This window comes from Notothenia coriiceps, unplaced genomic scaffold (assembly GCF_000735185.1).
Source record: "Notothenia coriiceps isolate Sejong01 unplaced genomic scaffold, NC01 NC01_scaffold00028153, whole genome shotgun sequence".
NCBI lineage: Eukaryota > Metazoa > Chordata > Actinopteri > Perciformes > Nototheniidae > Notothenia > Notothenia coriiceps.
Genome location: NW_011360854.1, coordinates 22,382 through 29,776, shown reverse-complemented (window position 1 = coordinate 29,776; position 7,395 = coordinate 22,382).

Below are 7,395 nucleotides of genomic sequence, written 5' to 3'. Positions count from 1 at the left end.
TGTGTGTGCAGTTTCGGGGGATATCCAAAACTGGAATTCTGAAGAAACGTAGGAAAAATGGGCAACGATGCAAACACTTGATCAGAAAGTGACCGAACAGTGTCGGGTGAATTCATCCTTTTTTTTAAAAACTTTTTTTTAAAGCTGTTCTTCAAGGTTGTAAGCATTGCAGTCCGAGCCGCATCAAGGTCATATCTCTGATGAGGCTGCCAGCAGTGATACCATCATGAACATAATTCAATTTTTACAGTTCCACACTTTGGCATCATCTCGACTTGGCTGCAGTGTTTTCAACCTCTAAATGTCCTGTCTTAGCAATATCTTTTTACTTCCTGCTTCTGTTCGATCACATTTCGACCCTCTGAGCAATCACGTTTGAAATGAGTGCACTTTTTAATGACTGGGAGTCTTGTATGTTTTCCTAAAGTATTTACCTAACCCCCCCCCCGATCGTACATAAAGATAAACAAACATTTCCTCCCCTCTTTTAGCTGCTTATGAATATTTTTCTATGGGCCTAGTTTAACCGTTTTTTTAGGGTGAGACTGTTGAATGTCGTGCTCAGGGTTGTGAGCATTTGGGCGGCCTTTTTCTCTCCCAGGCCTTATGATGATTCGCCAAATCTCTTTAGGTCCCGCCCCCAACATCAAAGCAAGACTGCTGATTGGTCAGATTGGCGTTTTCCCCCAAAATGCCTTTCTTCTTTGCGATTTAAAGTCCAAACAACCCTCCGTTTACTGAGCTGTTAACCCACTTTGTTACACTATTGTGTATAGTTTGTATCAGATCTATATACAGTATATTGCATACTGTATGCGTAGTATATATCTGTGATTATCATGTTGATTTTTCTCGTGCCACGTTGCCCTCTCTCTGCTTCGCCGCAGAGATTGAAGATTGTCTTGTTGATATTCAATAGTTTTAATATGTTCTACTCTTTTGAGATCTCTTGGTTGTTTTATCATAGTCTATATCATGTTTTACTCTGTGAAGGCTTGCGTGACGTCCCAAGATGTTAATGTTGTTAATGTGACTAAAATCCCAGGTTATAAAGAAAAAAGACGTCTGCCAATATAGAAGCGTTTCAGTAAAGGAAAAGTTCATTTGCTGCTAGTATTGAAAGAGATTTACCAAGGTACAGAGTGTAGTGTTTTCTGAGATTACTCAATTGATTGATGGCAGACAAAAAATCCTATCTGCTAAATCCCCCCGTCTTCTCCTTCAGGCTGACACACACATTTCTTCAGACAAAAACATCTTGAGTGACAGTCGGACAAAATGGATCTGCTCTGGTTTATCTGAGCAGTAATGGGTACACAGGTCGCGCCGGTGTTTGCAGAGTGAACAAATTATGAATGTTTGTTTACCCCTCGAGCTGCTAAAGCACTTTTTTTCCCCTGTGTGTGTTTCATAAGATACACAATCTTACACACCTTAAAAGTGTGTGTTATTGCCTTCCAATCTCTATTTACGCCCCCTATCCCCATCCAAAGCCCAGCCTTAGGCCTTCAAACAGGGTCCAACACACACATGAACACTTATTGCCCACTTATCGCCTTCATTTTCATTTGTTTTCAGAGACTATCTTTGTAAAAAGGTTCTTTTTATCACATTTTTCTTTAAAAATGTTTGTTTTTGCTGTGATTTATTTTTGTAATTCTTGTATATATATTTCTTTTTGCATGTTTTTGTCATTAGTTTCCCCCTTTTGCTTCCCCTCTTTGAACAATCGTCCACACCTCGCAAGCAATACTGCTAAAAGGCAGGGAGCTAGCTGCTAGAGAGAGAGAGAGAGAGAGAGAGAGAGAGAGAGAGATATAAGAGAGAAAGAGAGAGAGAGAGAGAGAGAGAGAGAGGTGGACTGGAGGCTGGTTCTTCGTCTGCTGTTCCTTCAGTATCGTTATCGTCCTGTTACAGACTACAAAAAAGATTATTTTGAAAATAAATATTAAAAAAATCCTCTACGTTTTGTAAATGATCCTTCACTGTCGAGTGGAGTAAAAAGCTATCAGAATATACTTTGTACACATGTCTAATCTTGTAAAAATGCAAAAAATGAATACATTTTAGAGATGAATCTGAATCATGATATATTCTGTCACCCTATACTGTATGTGTAAGGTTTTTTTTTTTTTTTTTTTTACAGACAGCAACCACGTTTATCAGTGTTTCTTTCAAATTGTTTTAGTAACTCAATATTTTATAGTTAATCAATAAACAGATGGAACTGTACCTTTGGTGTTATGTGAGTCTCTCTTGATGCTAAAATACTGCACTTTATCCTGTCGTCCCACTTTTTTTGGCAGGTTGTGTTCTCTTAAGTCATTAATTAGCAGTCGAGCAGCAGTTGCATACTTAAAGATTTAACATTTTGGAATAAGCGCTTATTTACTTTCTTGCCAATAGTCAGATGAGAAGATTGACACCAGTCGTATTAGGCTAATGTCAGATGTGTTAGCTTAGCATAACTACTGGAATTGTACAAATTGACTAAAACATATAGCATTTTAGTTAGTGAGCTTAGGAGGGGGTGTTAAATGGAATTTGTTAACTTTGCTAACAGTCCTGCTAGATGTTTCCACTCTTTATGCTAAGCTAAGCTAACCAACTACTTGCTCTAGGTTCATACGTAAATTATACGTTGATAAAAAATGTACTTAAAATAAGTCACTGTAACCTTTTTTCTTCCCGATACAGTCAGCGGTTTCCTTTGTGAAAAACGTGTTTGTTTGACCCATGTATTATTTTTGTATACCAGCCTACTTCACCTGACATCCTGACAGGAAGCCCTCAAGATAACATGGGTTACATTTTAATAAGAGAGCTTTACTTTTCCACTACAAACAGTGAAGAACAGCCGGATATTCAACTGATTCCTCCTTGTTGATATTCCTCCTCCATCTCCTCGTCTGCTGCTGCTTTCACTGCCTGAAGAAGCTGCTCGCTCACCTTAATGAGCTGCTCTCATGTTTGTGTTTCCTGTGCTGTTGTGCCTGGGTTCAGTTTGTGTGATCTGCCCCTTTAATCATCACTGGACTCCATCAGGCCTCCATTTTGGCAGCCCAGTAATGAAGCTGCTGGTTGTGATAAAATGGAGGAAAGTTCAGCTTCCTCTGCTGCAGAGCTGACCGCGGGAGACACATTTTCCATGCTGACCGTTCATGACTGCCCTCAAAGAGCTGGCGTGTGTGTGTGTGTCTTGAATTCCTGTGTGCCCACGTGTAATCAAATCTTTGCTGACATGAACTGAGTGTGTGTTCCTGTTTCACGGTGAGAGCAGCAGTCAGGGGTTCGGCCGCCTCTCTGCTTCTCCCAAAGGACCAACATCAGCAAAACATCAGAACCTGCTGGGAGCTTCCTCTGACTGACACACACACGAACACGAACACACACGAACACGAACACACACACACATCCTCACATACTCTGGCACACACATTTTCCATCCTACCTCAGCAGCGCCTCACGCACCCTCTTGTGGGTGTGTCAGCAGGCAGCGTTCTGATTGGTCGACATCACAAGAACAGAGGCATTCTATTGGCTGAAGTTTCAATGCAGCCTAAACACAGAGAGTGGAGGAGTAGAGATGCAATTGTGTGTGTGTATGGGATTGTGTGTATGGGAGTGTGTGAACTCATTGCCCCACCTCTCTTTCTGTCGTTGCTTCACTCCTCAGCTCTTTCAGGCATCTGTGTGTGTGTTCTTGTTCTTGGTGCATGATGAGGACAAGTCAATTAAACTGACAAAGTGAGGACATTTTTAGAAATGTAGGATATTTTGACCGATCCTTGTTTCTCCAAAGGGCTATTTGAGAGTTGAGATTTAAAGAAAACACATTCTGTTAATTTTCAGCTTCATGTTTGTATTTTTTGTCTCTACTGGGACATGTCTCCATGCTTTAATGTTCAGAAAGCTCTTTATTTTTCTCATACTGCCTGTGCTGCAGCACCTCTTTTTACCCTCTGTCTTAAACCAGAGCCCAGTCTGCTCTGATTGGTTAGCTGGTCGGCTCTGCTGTGATTGGTCAACCGCTTAGAGATGTCCCGCCTTTTAGCGTTCAATGTCAAAGTCAATTTATTTCAGCACTAGCCAATAGAAGCACGAGTTTCAAATAGTGTTGTCACTATGTTACAGGAGTAAACAAAGGAGTCCAATGGAGGCATTTCAGGTAGTTTGTGGGAGAGAAACTCCCCTTTGGAGGGAACTTAAGGATTTTAGCCTTTGCAGACGGTTTACATGCACAAAAGCACTACACACTACAGGAAAGGGAAAACCCCAAAAAGCATAATAGGGCCACTTTAAGTCAGGGTAAGGTATTTATTTGTGTTGGTTAAGTTTCGGGCTAGGTAATGCATGTCAATGATCACAAAGATAGAAGAACAGGAATGTGTGTGTGTGTTTGTTTTTGTGTGTGTGTGCACACCGGTTTCCCAGGAGACAGGTATGAGGGCGTTCAAATGCAGACTGAGCACAAGCAGTTTGTGAGGCTTGTTTTTCTGTCTGTTCTCAAACTTTCATAACACTGTTCGTCCTTCAACTCCAAAAAGAGAGATAAAAATAGTTTTCTGTGCTAACACAACTTTCTCCTCATTCCCTCGTTCTATCAGACTGTCTTTATTTTATCCTCACATCAGACTCAAATTACTTGTGTATTTTTTCCCTCTGTTTTCCTCCTTGCTTGTGCAATCAACATGGAGACAACTGAAACATCTTTGTGTCATAGTGTGGTGCAATAATGAGTCCTGAATCTGGACAATAGAATGCTTTTTAGCACTTCTGGTTCCCTGTCTCTTAAGAAATGTTGACATTTTGTTCTACAACGTAAAATCCATTAGTAAAAATCCGACAGGTGAACGTCTAAAGCTTCTATGTGTTTTAAAAGCAAGTGGTTGCTAACAAATGTCTGAATGAGTCTTTTAAACACCATCATGTCAAACATTAGCTGCTGTTAGCTTAGCGTTAGCATTTTACTTCTTGTGATTGCATTTACGCTTCCAAATTCACAAAGTGGAGTTAATATGAGATTATCCTGCTGAAAATATTAGTATCATAAATGCATGTTTGCCACATAGTTTATTTTCTTCACTTTTCCCAAATGAAATGGAATAATCCCATTGGCTTTTTTTATATTTTGGGGAGAAAAACACTATTTAAAGTTGTGAACCACTGATATTGGACTTCTTTCTATTTACCGTGTGTGTGTGTGTGTGTGTGTGTGTGTGTGTGTGTGTGTGTGTGTCCTATCATTACTATACTTGTGGGGACCTAAATCTGTTTACACAGTCACGTGTGGGGACTTGCCTCCCTTATGGGGACAAAATGGAGGTCCCCATAAGGGGAAACATTAATTTTAGGGTGAAGACTTGGTTAGGGTTAGGGTTAGGCATGTGTTGGTTATGGTTAGGGTTAGGATAAGTCTCCAGGAAATGCATGTAAGTCAATGTAATGTTCCCTGAAGTGATGTATACATGGTGTGTGTGTGTGTGTGTGTGTGTGTGTGTGTGTGTGTGTGTGTGTGTGTGTGTGTGTGTGTGTGTGTGTGTGTGTGTGTGTGTGGGGGTGGGGGGGTGTGTGTGTGTGTGTGGGGGTGTGGGTGTGTGCATGTGTGTGCTTGTATTTGTGTGAGTGTATGTTTGTGTCTGGCTTTTGATCTTTTGCCTCTTGTGATGAATTTGAATGTGAAATGACAACCGAGCCTTACAAATATTAGTTCAGAGTGCGATCACACACACATGGAAGTGTGTTTGTATGTGTGTGTGATGTACTGCATATCAATCAGCTATCTATTATTCATACTGACAACGCAATGAATGAAACATCACAGTCTTTGTATTCCCTGGCATGTTTGCTTCTCTCTCTCTTTCACACTCTCTCTTTATGCCTGTCAAGCACACACACAGATGCCAGTGTGAGTATTTAGACAGGAGTGACAGTGTGAATGAATTTGATTGTAGCTGTGAATACACGGTGATGCCCACTGAATACCTGACAGCTGAAGAATAGCAGCTCCTGAAGAGAGACATGATTTAGTTTTAAAATCCCTCTAAACACTTTACTCGTCACTTTTTCCAGAATCCAGACGACAAAAGAGTTGATTAAAACGTTGATATGCTCCTCTGGTCTGCCTTCTTTTGTTACCCGTCGCCCACAGTAATCAGCTTTGTGAGGCAGCAGCTTTTTGGACTTTCCCCTGGGTTTTGCCTAACAGGACACGGGCTGCTTTCTCTGATGATGTGGAGGTTGTTTTGACCACAGCCTGACGGGAAGCTCTGCACACATTACATTACTCGTGGCTTATAACAGATGGAGATATTTCCAGTGAAGATTATGTTATAATTTATTCATTTATAGCTAATTTTATGTATTCTTTTAGTGCACATTTTGAATATTTCTTCTTATTTTTCTTTAAATATTGAAATGTATTGTATTTGATATTTTTATTGCACATTTTAATTTTAACTTTGTATGTTTAGTTTAGCATTATTTATTTAAGCCTTTTATCGCCTGTTATTTTCTCATGTTTCTACAAATATTTGTATTTTATTTTATCTTTTAATTGCATATTTTTACTTCCACTTACTTGTGTTTATATATACATTATTTTAATTGAATCTTTTATTGCAAACTTTGACTTTCATTTCTTATGCTTATGGACATTTTTGTATTTATTTTTAATCCTTTTATTGCAATATTCAATTTAATGTTATCTCTTTTGCACATTTCTACTCAATACTAATGTTTATATATCTATACAGCTCGAGGCTAGCTGCAGGAGACGTCTCCCCACCGCCCGGGAAGCTCTCCGTCATATTTCATTTTTATTTGTTGTACGCAGGGACAGGCTGTGTTTATCGTCCTCTATCCATCCTACTTACGAGACGTATCTGAACATCGTGTCACTTATCAGGATCCCATTGTCTGTTCTCATGGCCAATCCCCTGTTCTATGTTTTCTTACCCCCATATCATCCATCACCTCTCCATACTCTCTCTTGTCATTCCTTCAGTTCCTCATGTTTCGCCAATTTTCTCCATCTCTCTCTTTCAGCCCTTCTTCTTCCTCCTTCACCTTTTTAAGTGTGTTTGCGTTCTCCTTCTTAACCCTCTGTCTCATAACCAAGGCCGGATTAACCATATGGGCAACCTGGGCAAGTGCCCATGGGCCCTTGAGCAAAGAGGGCCCTCAGTGACAAGATAAAAAATATATATATACCGGTATATATATATATTTTTTTTTCTTTCGGGCACAACCTCACTCATCATACATTGTTTTAAATGACACTCACTCTTTGCCATAAATAACACAGCTTTTCCATAGGGTCAAATTACTGTAGGCCACTGTACTGTAGGTCTCACTATGTATGCGCTCAACTTTATTACTACGCGGCGGCGGTGT